Below are 6,000 nucleotides of genomic sequence, written 5' to 3' on the forward strand. Positions count from 1 at the left end.
AGGAATGTTCTTAATGGTTAAGGCTTTTCTTTCTCCAATTTGGAAGGAAGACATTATTCTAATATTAATAAGGTTCCCTTTACCAAGGAAATAATGTCTTGGTGCCCTCATGCTCTACATCCAATGTGTCCTTGCCCTGCAAAACGAAGCCGACATGGCTAATGGTAGACTTCTATCGTCCACTTGTTGAATCGTGTTAAAAAACTTCGATGCTTCGACACAAGTTTAATTCCATTTACCGTAATTATATGATTCCCACCAATCTTTGTCGTGTTACCTTTTGTGCAATACGCGATGTCAAATACAGATCTCTACTTCTACAAGAATGGGCCATACTATGTTTCAGAATCTCAGTTGAGGTTTTGTGGTGCAATCATTTTGAAATTCAAGATGGCGGCCGAACCAGCTATGGTTAATGGAATCCCAGATCATAAACTTGAATTATCTGTGATTCTTGTATACTAAGGGCGGCCGTGCAGTATGTCATTGGCTTTTTGGTCCCTTATCCAGCAAACTAAATGGACTCACAGTTCACTACATCAGAGTTGGTGCAAATCCCCCTTACCTCTCCAAAATTTAAACATACTCAATGATTTAAACGATGGGCAAAACGCACGAAGTGTCAAAATCATTCCCAATTGTTCCGACGAGTGGGACTTGGTCAAGTCTACCGTAGTCTATTCCTGTATCGTCGGCTCTAACAAGTATCATAGCAACAGGGAGACGGTGTTGAAGGTTCGAGCAAAGTTTAGGTCTACCCGCGATAAAAAGAAAAACTTGCGGTAAGCCAAAAAGCCCGGTGGCAAAGGAAATCATGTCTGGGCTGAAAAAAAAGTCTGGGCCTTTACTTCGTTTTCGAACTTATTTGTTATGAATGCTTTGTAAAGCGAATGTTATTTAGACAGATGAGGTACATTTCTGTTTGTCTAAATTTGATTTCAAATTGTCACATGGTTGTCCTTCTCGTGCTATATAAAATATGCAGCTTGTGCTGTTTTTGAAACGATAATATGGGCAGCCCCCCCCCCCCGAAATACAAGCAGTCATTACTTCAAATTGTCATATGGTTGTACTTCTCGAGCTATAAAATAATATTAGACAACTTCTGATGTTTTCGAAACTATAATGGGTAGCACCCCCACCCCCGCCCCTTACACGCACGTAGTACTGATTATGTATCATAATATTGTGGGCAGTTGGGAATCCTTCCTCACGCAATGTGCCCCATCTCGACGAGACTAGTTCAGCAAATTATTTTGAAAACATAAGCGTACAAAGTGAAAACTTAAAGTGAATTGATTGAGTCTGACAGAAATCCGGGCCATTCTCTTGTAGCTCAGGGACACAGGTAATTACACAAAATAATTATTAGCATAAAACCTTACTTTGTAACAATTACCAATAGTTTCTAGTGTCTTTAAATGATAAGACAAACTCGATTTGTGTTCGTGTAAAACTACAGTACGGAGAGAGAGAGAGAAAAACCAAAACATCATGTAATAAACCACACGGGATCTGACTGAAATTTTTTCTTTTTTTAGATAACTTTTGGTTGACAAAAAAATATATATATACATATCACTAGGTCCCACCAGTCCACCCCTTTTTATACTTTAAAACCAGAAACATTTCAGATGACATTGTGAACGTCTGCTTTACATCAGGTTCTTTGTGATAGCTGATGTCTAGTCGCTGTAGTAGGCCCTACATGTTCGTTTCTTCCAGAGGCGATATACGGAAAAGTTTATTTTCCAAGGTAGGGGAGGTTGGTGGCTTGTTTTGGGGTGAGCCCGGGGAGCGCACGCCAGGGGAGGGGTCGGGGGGGGGGGGGGGCTATGACTTTCGGGTTCACTTTCCTGCCCGCCTGTTTAGTAGCCGATCAAACATCTTAAGATAGCCAATCAGAATCAACGGTTAATGTGTTAGTTTATCGTCTGTTCTTTGATCTATTAGTTTATTCCCCACATATAGCTAAGCTGCCACACTTGTAACTTTCTGGGAATTTTTTTTAAATAACTGGCACCAGATAGACATCAACAAGGGAGATAAACTAAACAACAACAACACTCGTGTACTTCAGGGTGTATTTGCTCATCGGCAATGACCAAACAATATCCCAATTAACCCTGAGAGATGAACGTTTATCAGCCCCTCTCGATCAAGATGACCCGTAAACAGGACACTTATTGGGGCCTAATATAGCTTCATTAATGTCAACTAGCAAGGCTTTTAATAACAAGCAGGATGTTCAGCCGGACACAGGAACCTCCAAGTAACGGGTTAAGCCGAGCCATGAGCCGAGAGCCTGCAGCAGACGGGGAGAGGACCCCTTCCTGTAGTACTGCCATTGGTCAACGAGGGGGGAACTGCCGTGAGCAACGCTGATGGATGGAATTATTGCCTCCTGGGGGCGCCACTAGAGTTGAGAGGTCATGCAGCGGTCAGTGACCTAGCCTGCAAATATCCACAGGGTTTTCCCAGAGAATTATCATTTTTTAGAAAGTTTTTGTAAAGGGGGTTAAATTTGCTTTTGCAGACTGAAAACGAAATCCATTTTTTTTATCATTTATTGTAACGTATTGAAATACTGGAGATTTCTTCATGAAATAACCAGCTTGATTGAGATTGCTTGTATACGAAGGCAACATCTTCCTCCTCCTACAACTAGCCTGTTGAATTATACTCTATAATAAAAAACGTCACGGTCCGTTGGCCAAGGAGAGACGAACAGCCATGGCAATGAAATTCCACTACAAGATTTGTGATATCTTACAGCGGTCATTGACCCATTGTTTCTTTTTTAGTGAAAACATGCATGACTGCCTATCGATATTGCTTGTGTGGGGTGTGACTGCCCATCGGTGGCAGGGGGACGTACCCCTCCCCAATTGATGTCAGTGTGTGTGTGTGCCCCGTCCCACACTATTTCAAATCTTGACCTTTTATTTTATTAACTTGAAGGGAACACGTTGCCTTGAATCGGACGAGTTAGTCTTTGAAAAGCGTTTGAAACCGTTTGTTATGAAATGCATATAATGGTTAGAGAGATATTTTAAAAGTAGAAAATAATGATCCACACAAGTATCACTCGAAATTGCACGGTTTTCCTTTTACGTCGCGAACTAACAGTGTCGGCCATTGCATGTTTGTGTGGATAATAATTCCAATGTTTTGAAACTATTTTTTTCATTTACACGCTGACGATATATTTATACATTTTTTTACACTATTAACGCTAGGTAATATAGTACTGGCATTTGAACATTAGCGCTGCAAAGGGGCTTGCTCAAGAAAAAGGGGGGCTTGCTTAAGAAAAAGGCAAATGTAACTTTTGCCAAAAGTGCCCCTCGAAAAAACGGCGCACCAATTTTGTGCCCCTTCAAGTTTACCCTAATCCACACTACTGCTGCCCATCGACATGGCTTCAGCGGGGAAAAGTGGCTGCCCACGTTCCCTTCTCAATGTTGATACCCGCCCCCACTCTCTTTTAAACTCATAGAGGTTCCTCCATTCATTAAAAACATCTCTTTCTCCTTCATGGATACAATGGGAGACCCCATGGTTAAAACCATACAGACCTTCTGGGCTGCGTCCGTCTTCGTTTTGCTAATTGCAATGTTTCTAATACGGGCTTTCTGTTTGAATTGCTGTTGGAGATGTCAAATCAATAAATAATTATTAGCATAAAACCTTACTTGGTAACGAGTAATGGGAGAAGATGATAGTATAAAACATTGTGAGAAACGGCTCCCTCCAGTGAAGAAACGTAGCTTTCGAGAAAGAAGTAATTTTCCACGAATTTGATGTCGAGACCTCAAGTTTAGAATTTGAGGTCTCGAAATCAACCACACACAACTTCGTGTGACAAGGGTGTTTTTTTGTTCATTATTATCTCGCAACTTCGACTATGTTGAGATACACCAAGTGAGAGGATAAGTCTTTGGCAACCAATCAGTGTCTTTAAAAAGAGAAAGCAGTAATTTGTGTCTTTATTATTTACGTTGGAAATAAAATCAACAACTTTTGTTTACGGCCAATTATTAACCACGCTTGACTCCATGCTTGAACGAACCGATTTCATGTGAACAAAACCACACATGACCACCGTCAACTAAAGTAATAAACAGACATTCTGCATGTTTTACAAAGACCTATAATATTTTCCGGTCTTAAAACTCGGAAGTCTGAAACAGAATAAACATCTTTGGCATAGTAAGATTTAAAACATGGGTCATAAGTTGCAATATGGTGCAATATAGTTGCAGCCAATAAAGTACACAGTTCTTTTTCTTCTCTCTCTCCGCATAATTTTATCTCTTTATCTTAATTTGTCACACCTTATTGGGGTGTGGTCTCAACATGGAGGTAGAACCCTACTCTACCTATAGAATTGGTTGAAAGCATGGAGAATTGTTGAAGTCACCATTGTGTTCATCTTGCGTGCTCCGCCCCACAGTGCCCCCAAGTGACTGAACACCTTTTTTCACGATAAGCACTGACAAACGCGAATTAAATTTAGTTTTGTTGCAACCATAAACGAGGATGGGGAAATGATAGCGGACTGTTTTATTCTTTATTTTATAATGTTGGATTTGATGTGTCAATGGGAACTCAACAAAGATGCGGTTCAAATAATATGATTATCTTATGGCCCACACCAAATCATGGATAGTGTTCGCGTCTGGGCTGTGAACTTCAATAGGAGACTTTGGGACGCTAGGTGGCCGCAGACTTACCAGGTACATTTCCATTGTTTACAAGCTCTGAGCGTGCGCACATGATCGAGAACAATGGATTTTACCTGGTAAGTCTGCTGCCACCAAGCGTCCCAAAAGTCTCCCATTGAATTTGAAATATTGTCATTTTAGTCTTCAAGAAAATTTAGTTTGAGGTTCCCCCCCCCCCCTGCAATAAAATTACTACTATTTCTCGAAAATGCATGCTCATTCTACAATAGATTTAGAGAATAAAGAAAAATTAGCTGTGGCAAACTGCTTACCAACCAAACTAATCTATGGTATAAACGATGAAAGACAAAAAGTTTTTACCCTAGCATACCAGAGTCCTTTCTCGAAAACCAATACATTTTGTCTGACCGGTTTGTCTCTGGCAAGACAGCAGGACAAGTTCTTATCATAATTTAAAGGAACACGTTAACTTGGATCGGTCGAGTTGGTCTTTGAATAGCGTTAGTAACGTTTGTAACGAAATGCATATGATTAGAAAGATATTTTAAAATAGAATATATTGATCCACACAAGTATCAGTCGAAACTGTGTGGTTTTTCTTATACCTCGTCGACAAACACTGTCGGCCATTTATAGGAGTTTTTCTTTTACTTTGCGAACTAACACGGTCGGCCATTTATGGGAAATTTTTGACTCCAATAAATGGCCAACCGCGTTATTTCGCAAAGTAAAAGGAAAACCACGCAGTTTCGAGACAAATGTATATGGATCATTGTATCCTACTTTTAAAACATCTTTCTAACCATATTTTTGTATGCATTTTGAAAACAAACGGTAAAAAATGCTTTTCAAAGACCAACTCGACCGATCCCCAAGGCAACGCGTTCCTTTAAGTACAGTCTCCCTTAGTTCCTAGTCTACTCCTAGGCAGTAGACAAAACCAATCTACAAACGGAACGAAGTATATAGACTACCAGATGTTGCTAACACAAACTAAAATATACATTGATTCCTCGCCATGAAATGCTTCAAAACACATACACAAATTAAGGTTAGAACAACCAATAAGGGCAATTAAAGGTAAAATAATAAACGTTGTGTTGAATAGTGTGGAAGGTATGGGGAGAATGTTTGGAAATTGTAGGTAGTTTAACTAACGGTAGTCTTACAAGAAATGACAGCCATTTTGAAAATTGGAGACTCTGACATTGGCCGCCATCTTTGATCCAAATAAAATTCAAACGTGCACGACTAGACTTTCAGCCAATGATAATTTTAGTCTTTATTTACGTCGATGAGGGGACTGTTTTAG

This window comes from Asterias amurensis, chromosome 4 (genome assembly GCF_032118995.1).
Source record: "Asterias amurensis chromosome 4, ASM3211899v1".
NCBI classification, from domain to species: Eukaryota; Metazoa; Echinodermata; class Asteroidea; order Forcipulatida; family Asteriidae; genus Asterias; species Asterias amurensis.